Source organism: Trachinotus anak, unplaced genomic scaffold (genome assembly GCF_046630095.1).
Source record: "Trachinotus anak isolate AG129_WGS33_773 ecotype Australia unplaced genomic scaffold, CSIRO_AGI_Tana_v1 ptg000004l, whole genome shotgun sequence".
NCBI classification, from domain to species: domain Eukaryota; kingdom Metazoa; phylum Chordata; class Actinopteri; order Carangiformes; family Carangidae; genus Trachinotus; species Trachinotus anak.
Window position 1 is genome coordinate 15,622,910 of NW_027273855.1, and position 20,873 is coordinate 15,643,782.

Here is a 20,873-nt window from a genome sequence, read left to right on the forward strand (position 1 = left end):
ACATCCTGGCCAATGGGAAAGACTCTCTTTGTAAAGTGGGATGGACCAATTCGTCCCAACAGCTCTATTAACCCAGGTGAACATGATGCAACTTTTCCCTGAGATTGTTTCATTTCAGGGAAGCCCTCTCACAGACTTGACAAACACAGGGTAAATGCTTCAAGATTTGGATTATCCTTCATGTGTGTTTTGCAAAAAATAATGATAATAAAAATAATAATAATATTGATGCTTTTTTTTTTTTTTTTTTGAATGTTTGAAAATTTTGGAAAGACTTTCTTGACTGGCTTTCAAATGGCCGACTCATTGTCCCAGTTAGGCTATTTCTCGGATGAGAAACGCAGAATTGCAATTAGCTGATTCTGACAAAATATTATGTAGGCAAGTGTAAGATTTTCAAACATTCCCCTTCTTTTCCAGCGTATTGTGGTGAACTTTTGTTGTATTTGAGGTCTCGTGATGAAGGCGACTGAGGAGTGCTGGAACCAAGCATGTGTATCTGTTTTTTTGCACTTTTTTTGTATTGAGGTTGAAGTGGAGCTCTGCCTCTTTGATTGTCTGAACTTAGTTCAATGAAGAGGAAAAAAACATATAAATGATACAAGGTAACGTAAATAATACAGTTTACATTGCAATGTAAATAATCAGGTGCTGATACGGTGCATCTTTACAGCTAACTAACACACATTGAACGCAACCTGTAAACTATACAGGTGTCCTCTGTGAGAAGGGTTTAATCAGTATCAGAGAGAAGTGAAATCACTACTTCTGAAGTCCATGTCGAGTCCCGAGTCCCCAGTGTTCAAGTACAAGTCCAAGTCTGAGTCACCAAAAGAGTCCAAGTTGAGTCCCTATTACCTGAGTCTGAGTCATCAAAGTTGAGTCTCAATTGAGTTCCAAGATGGGCTACAGTGCCCCACTCTGGTTCAGTCAAAGAACCGACATACAAATAAAATGGGTCTACATTAAACACAAATGACACACGCGTGCCCATTTTAAAGGGTGTTTAGTTACTGGGTGTGAAACAACAAATGCACTTGCAAAGTGCAGACTTGAGTCCAAGTCTGAGTGATCAGTGCTCAAGTCCAGGTCGAGTCACAAGTCCTAAAAATCAGGGCTCAGTCAGACTTGACTCTGAGTCCAGGAATAGCACTACAACACTGGGTTTACTATGTGCATATGTTTGCCATCTACATACGAGCACAACATTAAACTCTGTATAAACAGTATGTGTGCTTCAGAAACCCTGATCAAATCATACAAATGAACAAGATATTTCTCCTCCCAACCTGAGCATAATATTAGGTGCAGAAATTAGACTTTATTTGATATGGAAATGCACATATTATGCACTCATTTATGCCATGTATTCATTGTCATTTACACAGGCAACACAATTCATATTCAATAAAGCTGTAATATATGCTCAACACAGATTTATTGCCTAATCATAATATGAAGAGCTGAGGGACTGACATGCACAACAATAACACAAAGAAGCAGAAACATCAGGTTAACAGCTGCATCATTTGCAGGGTATGTGCATTGCTTGTATTAGCATATTGTCAGGTTTCCAAAGCAGACTGGTTCTGGTTCTTCATGCTGCCAAGTGTCATGGAGCATTGCTCATAAGAGATTCGGCGTGTGCGGACACAGTGGTGTGTACGTGTGTCACAGTGCCTACAGCTGCAACGGCGGGCCACAGGATAATACAGCTGTGGGTTGACATCCCCAGGGCAGCCAGGGACACAGGCAGCTCGGTACACCAGGGACAGAGGCACACAGCTACGCTGGATCAGGAAAGTCCTCCCAAACCGTCCCCTCAAATTGGTGTCCTGAAAATGGATGAAAAAGGCCTCTGAGAGGTTGTGCAGTGGTTGAACAGAAACTTTTTATATCCACCCCATTTATCTAACTCACAGCATAATGATGTCTGTGAGAGTAAAGCTTTTTGTCCTCAACATGTCTTTCACGTCCAACAAAAGCTCTGTCATGTCATCCACATAGTCAGCCTACAGTTGCACAAACAGCAACCTGAAACAAATTAAATGTAAGTATCCTCACAGTGTGCCTCGCTATACCAACATCACCTAAAGATACACTTTATTAAGAATGGGTTTAATATTCTGCATTGTGTGCAAAATACATGTGTGAGAGTGTGTCACCTGTGTGTAACAGTATCCGCTGCAGATGGTAGTGTTGATAGCCACACACTGGGCACAGTCGTGCTTCTCAATCCACAAGGTATGATTCTTCAACGTGCATGCACACACCGTCCCAACCACCAATGCACACAGCAGCATGCATTTTAACACAAACCAGGGCATGCTGAAAGTGCGGACACATAAAAGTGAGTCAGCCACTCTCAAATAATCATAAAACAATAAAATGAAGGACAAAACAAAAGCAATAGATGCACTCAAGACAATGTCACAATATGCAACAATATCAGTTAGACTTCATGAAAATCTAAACTGTAAAAACACACCTTGTTTTTACAGTAGTTCATGAAATTGCAGAGGTTTTCGAATGATGGCAAAATGAATTTAAGTGTGAAGAGTTCAACTGTGGCAAAAAAATATTTGAATTATCAAATAATTGTGTGTTGTCTCTTTCAAGTCAGATGCTCCCGACTCTCTCTTCTTCCTCTCCTCTTTGAATATCTGAAGAAAATGAAGGGTGTCCAGCCTCTTTTATGGAAACCCTAATCCACCCTGACTGACCCCGGAGAACTAGGTCTACAACATCATACCAGAAATCACATGTCAGCTGCTCAGTTAAAAGTGGTCTCAAAACACACATACACATGGGGATAGAGAGCGTATGTGGGTGTGTTTAGTGTGTGTGTGTATGCATCTGTGTTTCTGTGTGCTTGAATATACAGTTTTTATTTTCACAGGTCATACTGAAGAATATGGGCTCAGCCATTTGGCATGCTTATTAGGAGGAGGGGCTCACACTAGTGTTATGTAATGTCACTGCAGGTCAAGTATGCTGCCAGACAAGACAACAAGAAGTTACACAACTCCAGCCCTGAGCCTTACACATGTTTGTCCGGTCAAAACGGATCCATGTGATTGATTCCACTTCAAGAGAAGTCTGCCCACCCTTCCATGTAGTGATGTCAGTTACAAGGCGCGGCAGAATACCTCAAAAGTGAGCCCCCTTATAAAAGTGACAACTTGACATCAAATGAGTGATGGTAAATTTGGTAAATATGGACAGCAAAATACTTATTTAGTGGAATGATGACCTATTTGTGCCACTTAAGAATGACTTGTGAACAGTTATGAAAAGCTAAATTAAATTAAATTGAGTTAAGTCAGTGAAATTGCTATTCAATACTTTTGCATTACATTTAACTGTTATTAATGATCTCATCAAGCTGATGCTGGGTCAGCTTTCACATGTTTCTGTCCTACCTGTGTGAAAAGGTTATGCCCTCCTTATCTAAGCCATTAATACTCCCATTATTCCCATCTGTTCCTAGGAGGACAGACCATGTGCCCTCATATTTTTCCCTCACAGAGTAGTGAATAAACATGTTTACCAAACACAGGTCAGACTTAAAGGACCCATAATTCTCTACATCACTTCTGGTAAAAAAGAGACTTAGAAACTGTAAATTAATTGGTGTTGTCCATTACTTTTTTGACTGCATTTGTGACATTATTTCTAGTTTTGCTACCACTACTATTACTACGGTTAAGGATATGTATTCTTAGTTGTACTCCCTGTAACCAGAGACTTGACAGTTTTAAACTGAAGGTTTTGGTATTAGTAGTTGTTGTTGTAGTAGTACTTGTTAATATATTTCTTCAACACTCTACAACCAAATTAATTTCATTAAATCTTATTCTAATCATCACGTACAAACTTCTTCAATAATCCTGAATGTAACTATTGATCATCAACAAAAATATTCACTGGGCCTCTTGAAGAAAACAGAAATAACATAATTACAGTGGCAGTTTAATGAGTCTACTTATACACGCCATATAACCTTATTAATTTGAGGTTTTGACACTATTTTCTACTTCTGACCTGGCCCCTGTTTCTGTCATTCTGTTTTCGCTCTACATTTATCAATGGTGGGTCACAGTTATGTAACAAATCCCTCAGATAATTACAACAAAGTGGGTCATGGACAGTTCACCAACTATCTGTCATGACACAGATCCAGCTGAATGGTGGATTATTATTATTATTTATGTGCATTTCGTGTAGCATAAAATGGATCCACACATTAAGTGTCATGCTGTAAAACACTGTATAGTGTATATGTACAGGTAACAAATCATGGAACAACAGTATAGGACATACCCAAGTTTAAAGAACATTTCTCAAATTGTTGTTTTTTTTTCATTATTATTATTATTATTATTACAGGATGATATTTTTGTCCTGGGCCCAAAATAAAATGGGAAATCCCATTATTTGTTGATAGAGGGCAACTGGTTGTGCTGCATAAACATCACAAAGCACGCAGAAAAAACATCTGAATACAGTCACAATACAAATAAAAATGGATGAAAAAATATGGAAACATAATGCATTCACTTAAGAAAAAACAATCTGCTCTGTTTTTCTGAATTAATTAGATCTTGTTAATTTTGGAAAACAGAGCAGATTTTTTTTTTCATATGGATGCATTACGCTTCTGTAAAAAACAGGCTATATAAGTGAAAAAAATAAAATCAGTTAGAAGCAAAACTATCAAACCACAACAAATCATGAAGTATTGATTAAAAAGATTTACATCCTGAATAAGTATGAGTTTAGTTGAAAGATGACAGGGAGTTTTCGGTTTTGAATAATGGGACTCTAAAAAATGGCATAAAACTCTGAGTGAATGTTGTCAGGTCTGCTGTGCTGCGGTCAACTCAGGTCCCTAGCAACATGGATGAAAGGTCCAGAATTCATTTAAGACTAGGCCAAGTGGAAGGACAGGTCATTTGATTGCCCTTATGTTCAACCCCGTCTGTCATTGTGATGTCTGCAGGTGATGTTTGAGGTTTTAATTCCTGGGCTCTCTGTTTCAGATCGTACTGACCCGATAAGGACCTGGAACTGGGTCAGACAGAAAGATGAATCTCTTTTGTTTTATGGGGCCATGCCCCAGCCATGCCCCCAGGTCAACAGGTCACAGCATATATATAAATACAAGTCTAGGCTTAGGTTACTAAGAGCTGAGGTGCACTTTATCAAGAACACCTGTACACCTGCATTAAGTATCCAATCGGCCAATCATGTGGCAGCAGTGCAATGCATAAAACCATGTAGGTACAGGTCAGGCTCTCCAGTTCATGTTTACATCAAACATCAAATGGGGAAAAAATGTAATGGGTTGTGTTTCAAACTGGTTTAATGACAATGCCACTGAGTTGAGTGTACTTAAGTGTACTCCAATGACCTCTCTAGTCACCCGATCTGGTGACGTCACCCTGCCAAAAAAAACAATTGTATTATAAAAATAATCCTAAAGACAAAAAAAGTAATAGTTTTAGTGAATAATCATCACCGTATATTTACTGGTAATTTTTTCTCCAGGCTACAGTTTAATCAAAATAATGGCACATCAGCTTCTGAGATCATTCATACAGTCAGCAGAATGTATGAATGAATTGTCCATCATTAATAAGAGTAATTCAATGAAAGAATTCAGACTGGTGGATCTTCCATTAATAACTCAGTGGCTATTCTTTATTGTTTATTAACAATAATGTCGATTGTGACACTGTTTGTAACACTCACGTAATCATAAAATGTGTTAAACTGTATAAGGTTTAAAAAAAAAAAAAAAAAAGTGGGGGGAGAGTAGTCTGAATTGGGTTCTGGAGCTGTGCCCCACCTCATACATCGCACTCATCCGCCAGCCGCAAGCGATTCCAAGCCGGTGAGAGTCGCATCCACCGGCGGGGCTGATAAACCGCCCCATCCGGCTTCTCCTGCGACGACCGCTCACATGGGCCCATACTTTCTGTTCACTCGCTCACCCGAATCAGGTGATACCCTGCAAGGGCAACTATTGGCTCTTGTCTCAGACCTTCCCCGAGGTGATTGGTGGAGTGACGGGCACTCAGCATGTGACCTCTACAATGAGCTTCCGCCCACGAAAGGAAACGTGGCTAAGAGGACGTATTAATACAGTCACATCCGCACATGCAGTCTTTGTTAGGGTGCAAAGATTATCACAGCTACTGTTTTGGCAGTGAGGATGTCCACGACACAAAAGCCGAGTAAAGGCATAGTACAGATTCTCATTCTTCCCTTTTTGTATTTTTAATTCTCTCTAACTTAACAACGACATGGTCGCCCGTGGCATGCTGGGAAATAGATTCGTTTTCAGTGGTGCCTGTCTAATCTTCCCTGTAAAGAAGGAGCAGTTTGCATGCAATTACAAATCATTTAAAGAAAAAAAGATGAATAACATCACATAATATCACATGAAAAGTGTTTTTAAATCAACAAAGAAAACATGAAATGAAAATAAAACACTTCAGAAACTGCTTTCACTAGACTACACTAACAGCATGCTTATTCTTTTGTGTTGCCCCACTTTGAGTTTGCTGAGACTGAACAGATAGACAGTAGTTCATAGGACACACAGTTCACACAGGTCACTCGGCCATTCTTGCCCTTTTTATAGGGTACACGGTCGAAGACGCTCCTTGCTATGACTGCCTTTGACCACTAGATGCCAGACAAACCCTATCTCACATTTTGCTCTCAAACATGAAGGGGGATGCTATGTTGACATCTCTTTAATCATCATTTCATCAGTTTATTTAAGTCTTCTCCACGGGCAGCTCTAAAGCAAACAGTGTAAAACACACCTGTGCACACTTCCATAGCCCAAAGAGATGCCATTAACTCCAAGCTAAGGCTCAGTGAGATAGGTGTAAAATGAACATGGCTAGATCACAGCTGGTGTGGAGAGAAATTGGGTCCTCAGCCCTCAAGTAAGGTATTTATTGTGCTTTCATATGAAGGAATTCAGGCTGAACCGTCGTTAAATTGCATAGCTTTGTAAAAACATGGACACAGACAGCTCCGTAGGCGGCAGTAAACATCCTGCTTCCTTGGCTGTATTTTTTAAATGGCCAAGGAAAGGTTCCTTCTCACATAAAGCAGCAAGACAGAGAGGATTAACAACTCGTTTGACAGAGCAAAAAAAAAAAGACTTGTTGTTGTGAAAGACTTCTGGACTGGTAGACCGCCAAGCTTTCCAAGAAAAGCGTCTCCAAGGACAATAGGATTCTTCTCACACCAGTTGCTAACGCATTTGTTGTTCTTGCCAATATGGCAAAGAGAGGTGACATGTCTTGAGACTGATTATACGCATGCGAGTGTTTCATGAGGAAATCAATCAAAATCAGTTTACTATGTTCTGTCCTCCAGGGTTATTGCTCCCTAAAACAAAGACAATCTATTTCAAGATGGGAGAGGGAGATATTTCTGGGTCCATTTTTTTTTTTTGAGTGACCTTGGTACACCTCAGGAGGAGGAGGAAATAGTTTGACCCAAATCATCATTAGCGTCCTTGAAGACACACTCTTATTAATAACCTCAGGAATCTGGGGACCACCTCTACTCCTGTCCTCTCCACTCCTCCCACCTCCTACACCTCCCCTCCGTTGTGATCTTCCCTGTCCTAACTTTTATCCTACCTCCTTTTTTGGTCTGTGCACACCTTCACTTTCACTCACATGGACCCGTAAGGCCCCCACAGAGCCTCAAAATCAATCTCACAGTGCTTAAAATAATCAACCTAGTTGAGGAGGAGGGCTTACCACTAACATGTACAATAGCTAACTTCCTCACTCCTTCCCCTGCCCTCCTGAGTGTGGGGACTTTAGATTTCCTTTCATTTCAGTATTGGCCTCAGTGGCATTTAATTTATTCGCTTGATTTCATATCTTTTTTTTTCTCTTCCCCAATTTTAGTGTTTACCTGAGCAGGAATTCTTTTGCTTTTTGATTTCAAATGAGTTTTTTTTTTTTTTTTTTTTTTTCACAGGTTATACGCACACTTCTGTTCCCTTATTTGCTTACTCATACATACTACTCATAATCAAAACAGGCATTTAAACAGGCATTTATTTAAAAAACAAACACATCTGCTGGACACCTACGTCATTCACATATACAGTATATCATTAGTGTGTGTGAGTGCAACATGACTCACCTGGAGAATGTGTGCGAAATAAATTTACTGAAAAGCGACGGAAAGAAAGGTTATTGGAGCTCCATAATTGGTGACCCACTGTCTCAGTAAGTTGTGATCCCCTGACAACTGAAGAAATATCATCGATCACCCAGGATAAGAATAGCATCCAGGAGCTGGCCTACGTCCGACACTGAAACCATCTCCTGCTCACTAGTTTAGGTAATTAACAGGATCGTTCACAGTGATGCGTCTCGCTGAGGATCTTCAAACAATCTTTACTCCTGCCTTTTGCAACCTTTAACTAATGAGTTCTCCTGCCATTTAAGCTGCCACTATCAGGAAAAAAGTGGGAAACTGCAGCATGACCCAGGTCTGATCTAAAAGGGACGTTTAGTGAAAAACAGTCCACTGAAGTCAAGGCTCTTTCCTTTGTGTTCGTTTTTCTTTTCATGTTAATTCTATTATGTCTGCTGATTTTTTTTTTCAGACTGCTATTGATTTTTAAAGGTATGCAAATTTGTCCCAACCCAGTGCTTAAGTCAAGGAGGCATTGCCCGCCCTACATTATAACTCAAATATAGCTGCACCAATTAAGGCCAACTCTCCTATGCTACATTAAGCATGTGGCAGGAGTCATTCTATATTATTGTGTTATTTATCACTCAGTGTCGGACTGTGCAGGCTGGAACTTTTTGCTGAGGTACAGCACATACCTGGATGAATGTGGACGAGATTGTACAGATAAATGCATCTGATTCATTAGTTTTTGCCCTTTAGTGGTTAAAAAAAGAAATGGATCAGGGGATTTAGTTTAGCCCTGATGATGAGAATAAATAATCAGTGGGTTTATCTTTTTGTTTCGTCTCTTTCTCTGTTTTTCTCTTGCTCTCCCTCCCTTCCGTTCTTCACTATAGCTGTCAGAGGAGGAGTGAAGTAATTACAACCTGCCTCTGACCCACACTGGCCTGCAGCCCATAAAGGAGAGCCAGTGGCAGGCCTCAAAAAGAAAGAAGAAAGAAATAGAGAGATGCATTACTGTAAGAGACAGGCCGAAGAAAAATGAGAGAAAAGGATGAAGAAGCGATAGCAGAGGGGAAGAAAAAATAGAAAGGAGAGTGACCAAGTGAGGGATGCTGATGAATGACAGAAAGAGGGAGAAGAGGGCAGGCCAGATGAGAGGATGGGGGGCGAGCAGGATGGCAGAGGGAGAGAGGGAGGGCAAGCTTCCGACAAAAGGAAGTGGGAGACAATCCAGTAAAACACATGGTGAGTGAGTGCATCTGTGTGTGTGTGTGTGCACATGCGTTCCCACACACGAGCAATAAGGGAGTGCAAGCAGTAGCTGGTCACACCCCTAATAGCATTATATTACTTGATGCCAAATTTGAAATATACAATAGCAAGCTAGATTGCAGGCTGTTAGGGATTTAATTCTAAATTAAGCCCGTAAGGAGAAAATTTGCATGTAAATTCAAGTACCAAACCATTACTCTACGTATGCACAACAATAACAAGCATTTAAATCAGAGAGTTAAGACAAGTGAGTGGGTGCCAGGATAGCTCTTAAAGATGGGTATACATTCACACACAAAAGACGTGCGCTCGAGTCAGGATGATAATTATTAAAATACGTCAATTGTTTTTGGTCCTCTATTCAAGCCTGTGAGATTTATTATAACTGTGATGACTCTAAACTCACCCACGTGCACACACGTTGCAAGCACACACACACACTGACTAAGCTAAGGCCAAGTGTGGCAGAGAGGGAGAGCAGAGAAAGCAAAGGAGTATAGATAAAACAGTGTGAGTTGGGAGAGAAAGGGGAAGCAGAATGTGACAATGTGAGTGATGGAGAGCCAGAGCTCTGAGCTCTCCTTCTAGATGGCTGCCGGCCTTGAAGCCTGCCGGCTCCGAATGGCACATTTGGCACAGGGATGTTTGCTCTGACTCCTCAAAGCTATGATGCATTTTGCTTTTATCTCTACAGCTGCGTTTCTGTTTTGCTTTAAATGGCACAATTTAGTTGACCTCTTCTCTCTGACTTGCTAGAAAACAGGTTTTGTCTCACCGTGGAGGGTCTTTAATAGTGAATATGTTTTGTTGCACTCATGGAGGTGAAGGTGCTCATCATTACAACTACAGTGACTCATGATGATGATTCACAATGAAACATAATGGTCATCTTACACCTCTGTGCCTGCCATTTCGGAATGCTGCACCGATGCTCCCACAGCTGATCCTTCAGAAAGCTTTTATCACCAGTGTCATCAACATGTCCTCCACTGGATGACCGTGCATGTTATTTGATCATTCAGATACCAGAGGCTAAAAGTAACAAAAAAAAAAAAATCTCAATTACTGTACTTGAATACAGTTTTGAGGTACTTGTATTTTTCTTGAGTATTCATATTTTGTGCTACATTTCAGAGGGAAATACTGTTCTTTTTTCTGTGCTACATTTATCTGACAGCTATGGTTATGGGATACTTTACAAATTAAGATTTCACATTAAAAAACAGGATTTGAATATAGTTTATAAAATGCAGTACATTGTTAAGGATTTAACCAGTGCTTCCAAACTTTTGACCTCTTACAAAAAAACTGTGTTTTGTTTTTAGCAGTTCAACCAAAGACACATTTCCCCTCTAAACTTCTGTTGGAGGTAAATATATTCAATATCTGACAAATATATTCAGTCCAAAGTCAATGAATACAAATAGGTGTATTTGGAGTTTTACTTTTAATGGAGTATTTTTTTCATTGTGGTTTTGATATTCTTACTTCTCTGAATACTCCTTCCACCGCTGTCAAATACACAGTTGGTAGACACAAGAACAGGAACACCTGGCAGTACAATGCAATCCACTGCAACAGCTCTGGCCGTACATATTGTTGTAAATCTTGAATATTGTATTGTTTACAGACCATTAATCAGACTTTATAGTAAATATAGTAAATATTGAAGCCCCCCCCCCCTTTTTTTTTTTTTACCTTGTGCTTATAATTTGCCTGAACATGCAGTGAAATGGTGGGTGTAGCCAGTGCAGAACCACCATGCACATATTACTGTCATCCCTAATGTTTTGAACAACCCTTCCCTCCCTCTCTCTCTCTGCCTCTCTCTCTCTCTCTCTCTCACACACACACACACACACACACTTTTGTTGTATTTTCAACAAATGGAAGCCACAGCAGACTCAAGGTCTCTTATAAATGTATGTAGTAGAACACTGTAAGCACCTGGACAAAAAGGCAAAGTCATAATGCCACAGTCTGTGTGCATGCGTGCGTGTGTGTGTGTGCGTGTGCGTGTGCGTATGTGAAGGTTGCTAGAATAGGAAAGACATATCTGTTGCATCACACTCAATCTCTCTCTCTCTCTCTCTCATACATACAAGCATTCACATCTTCTCTCTCTCTCTCTCTCTCTCTTTCTCTCTCTCTCCCCTCACACACACACACACACACACACACAACCTACCAATAAGCATGTGCACAAGCATGCGACCTCACAGACACAGAAACCCAGTAGTTAGTTCCTGCGTCATTACAGTAGCCATCTGTCAGTATACAGGCACACATACACCGACTTGGCTGTGAGTAGTACACAGAAAACACTCTCTCACACACACACACACGCACACGCACACACACACACACACAGGGCTGCATGTGGCCACATTATAATCTACAACCACCCTCTTTCTGCCCCCCCTCCCGTCAGATTTTGCATGAAGCATTACATTTACATGGCTCAGTCTAAGAAGTGATAGGTCTCCTCTCTCTTTCTTTTCTTATTTCTATCTTTTTTTTCTCTTCTACTCTCTCCTCTTTTCATTTTCTACCCACATGAATCTGTCTGTCTGCGCTTGCCAAAGACTGATGTCACTGACCACCAGTGTGCTTCCAGTGTGTTTGTGTGTGTGTGTGTGTGTGTGTGAGTGTGAGATGAAATGATGAATGTAGAGGTATAATCCCAACGATTTAATCCCGACCACTCCCAATCCGCTGCCTGCACAGCGCCGGACAGCCGGAGCAACAACTCACACAGACAGACAGTTTTGCGAGGTTTGTGGAGGGGGTGGAAGACACACATTTGGGCCTCCAGCAGCCTTTAATAATGATCTCACATTATTCAAAGATGCCCACCTGCTAGGCAGAGAGAGAAAGAGAGAGAGAGAGAGAGAGAGAGAGAGAGATGAAAGATTATTTATTTCTCATGGGTGGGAGACAGTGAGTGAGTGAGAGTGAGTGGGAGGGAGGGCGGCAGTCAGAAACAAGCAAACTAATTCTCACCGAAGAACAGACAGTCGTGCCAGAGCAGGGGCAGCGCGTACTTCACCTCTCTGACGCTCCTTGTGCATCAACTAATAAACGTTTATTAGCGTTTTATTTTATTTTTTTATCCACTTCGAGTCCAGCTGCCAGGTGGGACCAGACTTTCCATTTTGGATAAGGGGGAGGGGGGCTGCAAACACACGCACCCACACTTCTCCAGAGCCGCGACAACTCAAGGTAAGGCACGCTGAGAACTCACGCCGAAACTGGTGCATTCATCTCGCTTTGACAACATTTAATCCATTCCGGTAGAAAGCAGTTGATAAAGAGATAAAAGAGGTGTTTTCTGCCGTGAAGCCTCTACTAATGATGAGGATGATGATGCGCGCTGTGCGACCGCCGTGCGTAAAACAGCTGCAGTGAAAATCTCCAGCTGGCACAGAATGAGCATTAAAAAGTGTCTGGCTGCTCATCGTGCCAAAATGAAGTTTAACGCGTTCCAGTCAGTTGGATGTAACAGCTGACTTGTTGAATTTGAGAGTGATGCCAAATGAATGTGCCTCTGTATCATCAGTGGAGCGATTGTAACGCACTTGGACAACTTCGGTGTTTTATCCTTATTGTAGCCTAAACTGTAGTTTTCTAATATCTCTATAATATCCAGGCTTTCTCGGCTGAAACAAAATGAAAGGATAGTGTTATTACAGCCGTCAGTCACTCTGAAGTGGCAGGTTTCAACTCAAGGATATTTGAAACCTCACATTTGCACCTTTAAAGCTCCTCATCAAAGAGAGTAATTTTGCAATTAAACAGTATCACAGTCGCTCCACTTAGTGAAGTCATCCAGGAGTTCTTCTAAGAGATTTTGGCTACTGGCTGCATCTGCAAGTTACAAAGACAAAGCAATACTCTTCTTCTGCCAAGCAAAAGCAAAGCGAGGCGTTTACATATTCCTCATCACACCTTCTCCCAGCACTGTCTGATCCTGCCAGGCTGCATCCAGCTGTAGCTTTTCCAGTTCTTCACATGTTAATTATGCATAAAACAGTCCAGAAGCACCAGCTGCTTTACTTTCTCCATACTAGGTCAGCATATTGACTGCAGGCTTATGTTGAACCAAAGCTGGTTCTATTAGGTTTTAAGGGGCCGATAACACAGTAAGCTCAAATGTTGAGAGGGAGGCTGTAGAAATGTTTGCTGTTAATGAATTGGCAAGCCACAGTATGCTCAGAGCACGGCTTTAGAGGTAGAGCAGCAGAAACAAATTACAGTTTGAATAATTTCATATAAACATATCAAAATTGATTTGTTTATTCAAGCCACCACATAGAGTTCATCGTGTTTCATTTTTGCTATGAAAGCAGAGTCCCCCTACTGGCCTCATTAACTTGCTTTATATGAGCTAGCAGTTTGATAAACGAGGAGAACAGAGGAGAGAAGAGAAGACACCGCTGAAAATCCAGTCTAGGCTACTACACTACTGCACCCCAGAGAGAGCCTAAAAGAGGTTGCTGAGCTGAGAGAGTGAGCAAAGTGGCAAAGGAAAAGAGGCTGGGGATGACAAAAAGGGGCCAGGCAAGAGAAAAAAAAGCAAAAAAAAAAAAAGATAATAATATGCTGTTGCTCACAAATCTATCTCATTTTACTTGTGAGAGCCCCCACAGAGTCGCTTTTAGCCTTCGGATGGTGAAGAAAGGCTCATTCTGGTTTTATGTAACGGGGTGTGAAGAAGACAACATTTCAGGTGCCACATCTCTCACAGTTCACACCTGTCTGCTGAGCTGTAAGCTTCACTATCTGCCCATGTCACATGATGGTCTCAACCAGATCAGTCCATCTGTGTGTTACCTGTTATCTGCCTCTATCTATCTATCTATCTATCTATCTATCTATCTATCTATCTATCTATCTATCTATCTATCTATCTATCTATCTATCTATCTATCTGTCTGTCTGTCTGTCTACCTACCTACCTATCTTCCTTCTTCATAGTCGCTGTCCTTTCAGCCAACCTTTAAGTTGCAGTATTCTATGTTTGAACTCCTCTCTCGAGACCTCATTTAGAGTTCGTATGAAGGCTGCAGCCTAAAGGACAAAAGGCTTTCAAATTATTTGTGTGCTTTTTCTCTGTGTACTGTGCTGTTCATAGCAAAAAGTCAGCTATCCCTGGATTTTCACTGGACAAGCCAGATATCTGACAAGCCAACACACCACGCAGATAATCAAACAAAGGTGGTTTCAGTGATACACTGTGTGTGTATGTGTTCAGGTGTGAATGCACTGTATCTTTTGTCGTCACTTACTTGCTTCTTTGTGAGAACGGAGGATGCAGCTCAGGTTACAACCTGCATCCACGCAGTTAAGTCTGCTGCCTTTTACTGTAAAAGTGTGGGATTCATTTTGGAGATTTTCAGAAGCATTGTCAGAAACATGGGGTATTGGAGGGGCAAACAACCCTTTGTCGGGCAGCTGATTAATTTTCATAAGCACGTGTAGTTTTCATGGAACATGTAACTGTCATTCAGCAAACATTAGAGACACAATTGAAATCTGTTTGCCTTTGACCTGCTCTCACCTCCACCAAGCCTTTTATGATTTGGCTTCATTTGCTCGGTTGGGCGCATTGTTTGATCTTTAACAGAATATTATTCAGCTGACTTGCTTCTCATTTTTATGTAATTTTAATTTGGGAGCAGGGCAGCATTTATTCAGTCGAGAGGGAATTGCTGACACGGTTTTATGGTCATACAATGAAAGATCTATAAGTGACTGATTTCTGCAAGTGTTCGCATTTCCAAGTGTTGAACGCAATTAATGGGAAGAGTGAGTTTTGATTATTTACACCAGCCCCTCCACCTCACTTCTATTGATTATCGGGCTGTTCATTAAGGGTGATATATGTAGTTATTACAAAAACTGATCCACTACAAATATATTTCAAATATTGCCTTCATGACCAAAACTCTGAAGAAAAGATGAAGATGGATGAGATGAGTGATGCTCATGTTTACAGTAACATTGGTGGTATCGATCAGCCCACATATTTCTCTGAGTTGACTCACTGCAGTTTGAAGTCAAGGAAATGTACTATCTAGAACAGAAAATACAGAAGAACTTTAAATGTACAAAACTTAATATTGTTCATTACTGAGATAGATTAATGCCGAAGAAAGAGAGAGCACAGCATATCTGGTGCATGCAGATAAAAGCCATTTTTACAGATGTATGATTTCATCAATAGGAAACCTAATACCAGAAGATGCTGGTGCAATGCATGCATCAATATACCATTATAATATAATGGTATGTCATAATGACTGTTAATAGTGGATGTAGTGAACGCCCTCTGATTCTCCCACTGCGATTCTTCTGCTGAGGCACAGAGAACAGAGTCCAAGGCTTTGCTGCAGTCTGCAACCACCATGTCCACAACCACAGAGATTTTCCATCACCGCAGCTAGGCTAGGTTACAGATGGTGGTTGTAGGAGATTAAGAAGTGCATCGATTTATCAACATGACTTTTCGAACCCTCCATGTAATGTGACAGGGTGCTCGCTCACTGCCACCCTATTTGGTGGCCATGCAGTAATGATCCTTGTCTGCCCCAGGGGCTTGGAGATAACACTGTTGTTGTTGTCAAGGATTTGGTAATGTGTGTGGCAAACGCTGGCCCAGCTGAAGAAATTAAGGTGGAGGGGATAAACAAGCGAACAGAAGCAGTTTAGACAGGTTAGACGATGGAGCCAGCAGCGTCAAGAGTAAAAAGAAATCTCATTGCTTATTTCAGCTCACATGCCACCTATGTTACATAAGGATGAGCTTCAGGATAAACTGCACACACAACATATGTTTGTGTTTTTTTTTTTTTTCCTTTAACTGAGTTTGGTGCCAGAGGTTTCTCATGTCCTGCCCTCCTTGCTCATCTTCTGCTTTCTGCTCTCACACACTCTCGAATCATCTGCTCCCTGCCTCCTCCACCTGAGGCCTCTGTCCCCTGCTGAACCCCCAATCTATCTATCTATCTATCTATCTATCTATCTATCTATCTATCTATCTATCTATCTATCTATCTATCTATCTATCTATCTCCAAGTATGACTTCAGTAAAGTGGCATAAAATGGAGTGAAAACTTTTTTCATTTCTGACACTGTTTACGGGTTGCAAATTATTAAGATGTTGCAAATAATTTAAGTAAACACAATAACTATTTGTTTCAGACATGAGCATGCATATTCAAAGTGTGAATTAGCACAACTAATGTCCCAATAATACTGGAGAAAATCAGAAATCCCGCTACAATTGTCTGGAAGTGTAATGTAAAAACTGTATCCAAATGTGTGACATGGCCTTAAAGACAGATGTCATGATCTCAGACATGGGCTGGGTAAAGAAGGTACAGTTGGCAATTCAGTGCTCATTTGTACATTTGAAGCCAAACTCCTTTTGGATGCGGTGCTATCCCAGTATTACAAAAGCTACAAAACCTTCAAAACAATTATAGTGTCAGAAATCCCAGATTCAGGTCACTGCCAAAACTGAATCAATTGATCTTTGGGCCAGAGATCTGTTCAGCAATTTCCAGCCAAACTCATTTGTAACTTTTTGAAATATTTTGCAGACAGAGAAACAAAGAGGGAAGAACACACACACCAGCCAACCTCACTGGCAGAGGTAATGAAAGAACTTCAGCATGTGTTACTACACTAATTCACAGACACATCAGCAGCCGTCTCTCTCACCGACACACACACACACACTGTAAATGTGTGTTTTTTAAAAATTATAAATATATTTACTTGTACTGTTGCGGTGAGACAATAACTAAAGAGAAACCACAAAACTGCAAGCTCTGATTAAAGCAATGAATCAAATTCTTACCAATGAGTCTTATACTTACAAGCTACAGGCACCACCATTACACAGTGAGGGAGGATTCAACTCGTGAAATCTTTATTATTAGCTCTACATGCTGTTAGTTAGGATTCCAATCATTTTAATGCAAATTAATGTTTTGTTTGAAGGTAAACAGACAAAGCAAATGTCATTGAAGTCCCCATAACACTGCTTTGTTTGCACTAGAAGGGCTATAGTAAATAAAAAAACACTGTGTCAAGACTTGTTTCATTTCATCTCATGGTTGTGTGTTCAAACATATGTAGCTTCACTTTAAATTCAAGAAGTCTTTTCCTTTCACCTCAGGTGATAGCAACACACCTACTGTATTTTACACCGAATTTCTTTTGAACATTTGAAAAGTTCACTTAAGATTACCTTGACAGGTAGATAAGAAAACATAACTATTGATTGCTGACCTTGGCTCAGTGGTGTGACTGACTTCTGCTCTAAAATCCACCAAGTAGAAGAATACAAAAGACAAGTGAGAGATTTTTCCATAGCCAGGAGTTTGGAGGTAGCTTCATCATACAGATAAAAGATGTTTCTTTTCTGTGCTTTGTTGGAGTATACTGGGTTAACCAGGATTCAAGGCCTTGTAAATACATATGTGGGGGGAAACAATGAATTAGTAATGAGTTATCCTATCCCCATGGCTCTCTAGTGTTAGAGGAAAGAGAAAGAGATAGATTGGAAGCGACAGAGAAACAGGGAAGGGATGGAAAGAAAAGATAGATTAGAGGGAAAAAGAGCAATAGAGTGACAGAAAGAGTACTTCATTAAAATGGCATTCATTACCAGAGCCTACATATACTGTCCTCTCTGTCTCTATGTACTCATCCGTCATTTCTCCATCTCCTCTTCCTCCTCCTTGTCTTATTCCCTTTTCCGCCTTTCTTAATGCTTCACCTCTTAGCCTCTCTTTCTGTCATCTTTCTCTTTCCTTTTCGGCCCATCTCTCACTTCCCTGTGCTTCTGTCGTCACCTTTTTTTCCACCTCTGCTGATCTGTCTCTGTCATTAAACTGTTGTGTGAATGATTTCAGTGGCCTTTTGTAAGAGCAGAATTAGGAACAGAGGGAGGAAGACAGTGAGTGCAGACAGGTGTAGTTTTCCTTCCTCCAAATAACCCTCTGGAGGCCAAGCAACATGCGTACTCTAACATACTCCACCTGTCCCAATATAACATTATTTGATTCCATTCACCTGTTAATGGGGGGCGGGGGCTCCTCATGCTGGTCCAGACTGAGTAGAAGTAAACACAAAGTGCTTGGCTGTCCAGGATCAGTGTTTCTCTGAGTTCAGCAAAAAAAAGTGTTGAAACTGGGGTAGAATCTGGGCCAGCATAGCTAGGACACAGGAGAAACTGACAAAGAAACTGAAAAGAGAAACTGAGAACTGAGAAACTGAAATAAAAAGTGCAAATGAAACCCCTAAAATACTATACACGAGTGTAACCCTGCGTACTGTTATTATGATCAAGAGAAAAAAATAGAAGCACAAAGGAAATTATAGCTTAAGTGTAATGGTACCAGTAACAGTTGCTTATTGCTTGCTCATTATATTTGTCATTGGGATTCATCATTTATTCTTCCTCCACCAGCCGAGGCTACATCACCCCTTACATAACACCCCAAGCTGTTATAAAGATGGATCCAACCAGCCACTGCCTTATCAGTCCTTCAACTGCGGCTCCCCATCCAATCATAACGATGCCTGCCAAAACAACTACCCCTCATCTTCTGGTAGACATTCCCCTGAATAGCAATACAGCTAAGGCAAGCTAAGGATGACAGCAGCACAGACCTTTTTAATTGAAAACTATTACAGTAGGAACTTTGCACCAGAGGGAGGGGATAGTGTAGAGGGAGACAGAGACATCCAATTAAACATACTGTGAGAATAAGGTACATTTGAAACACTTTCATTGTTCCTGTAGGGGAAGCACTAAGTGTCAAGTGTCTCCACTTTCTACACTTTGGTGGAACGCATGGATAGATTCAAGAGATAGCTATATAGTCTTGCTGCTTGATGCTGCTTCAAGAAGCAAAGACAGAAATAGGACTCAGGAAGAGTTTCAGGGCTGTAGAGAGTTCAGCTGCTGAAACCCGCTGCCCGCTCTGTAGCAAAGACAACAGAGAGAAGGAGATAGGTGGAAAGAAAAAGAGGTCAGAACTGATCCGGATTTATTGGCTCAGCTGGTCATAAAGGAGGCTTTATCCTCACACTGCATTATGCAAGCCAAGATCTCTGCTAGCTACAGGTGAAAGATGACTGCTTTGCGGACGCAGATTGTCTCAGTTTCTCTGTCTCTCAGGATGGATGAGTTTAATACTGAGATGGTTTGAAATGCGGGGAGATTTCGTCACCGAAGTGCGTTCTTTACTCTGACTCATGGAATAAAGATGAAGTCTCTTTTCTTTGCTCCTCTGATTCTGCCATGTCTCCTCCCTTTGGCTTTTAGCTCGGCTATGCCTCCCCTCTGTCTTCTCCTTGCTTTCTACTTCTCTCTCTCTCTCTCTGCTCCATTGCAGAGCCTCCCCATTGATTGCTGGAATACATCTAGCCATCTATAAGAGACAAGCAGATAGTGAAAGCTATTGGCACCAATAAGTCAGTCTCATTGTCAGTCTCAAAGTCTTTCACTCCTTCATTCGCTTTAAGCCAGATGTTCGTACATGCTCCTACTTGGTGCAGCACTGGATAATTTTGTTGGTTCCACTCATGCATAAAGCACAAACTCCTATGTTCACGGTTTCATTAATGACAAACTGTCAGCATCCAACGTCATTAATTTGCCCCCTAATCTACAAATTTTGCCCACGAGCAATATGTGCATGCTTTGTGCTCTTATTACAGTTAAAAGACCATACACACACGACTACACACTTGTATGCACTACTAGCTGAGTAATTGAATATACCAGGATGCTTGATAATCGGCTCAAAAAATTCAAAACCCTAAGAAATAGTGACAGGTGGTCTCCAGGCTTGCCTTTGTAGAGACATGGTACTGAGAAGTTGGGATACAAATGGCAGTGGGGGAGCAGGATTGTGAGGGGTTGATGGAGATAACACTCTAGTCCACCTCATCAAAAAAAGAGCTAGAAAAGCAATAGCAAGAAAAAAAAATGGCAAGAAAAGCAGCTAAATAGGAGGAAAAGCCAGAGCATGCACTGCCTTTGCACTGACCTGGTTCCAGTTAATCCGCCTACTTTACACGATGAACATTACCTCCACACTGTATTTATAGAGCCTTTTGGTGCATGTTTTTGTGTGTAAGCCGTTGTGTATATGAATGTGATTTTTTTTATTTTTTTTTTATGTAGGGTCATGATTGTAGAGGAAATGCAATAAGCCCGTGTCATATAGGGACATGGGGTCTGAAGTTTGATTCAAAAAGGGACCCATGTTTTTGTTTGCAACAAGCTACAATCCTTGGGGCTGAATGTTAGAGCCACTGTGGAAGCACCATATGATACACTATCTCCACTCGATGTTTGTTCCAAGAAAGCTTGAAATTGAAATAATTC

The 20,873-nt window shown here is 40.9% G+C and overlaps 1 protein-coding gene across 1 annotated transcript in view; it reads left to right on the top strand.

Annotated features, from left to right (window-relative positions):
* The first annotated feature begins 12,475 nt into the window (after window positions 1–12,475).
* camkvl (CaM kinase-like vesicle-associated, like) overlaps window positions 12,476–20,873 on the top strand; it is a 34,318-nt gene continuing 25,920 nt past the window's right edge. The window contains exon 1 of the mRNA XM_071476355.1: window positions 12,476–12,684. The gene's annotated coding sequence lies outside the window, so the exon portion shown is untranslated. The remainder of the gene's footprint in view (window positions 12,685–20,873) is intronic.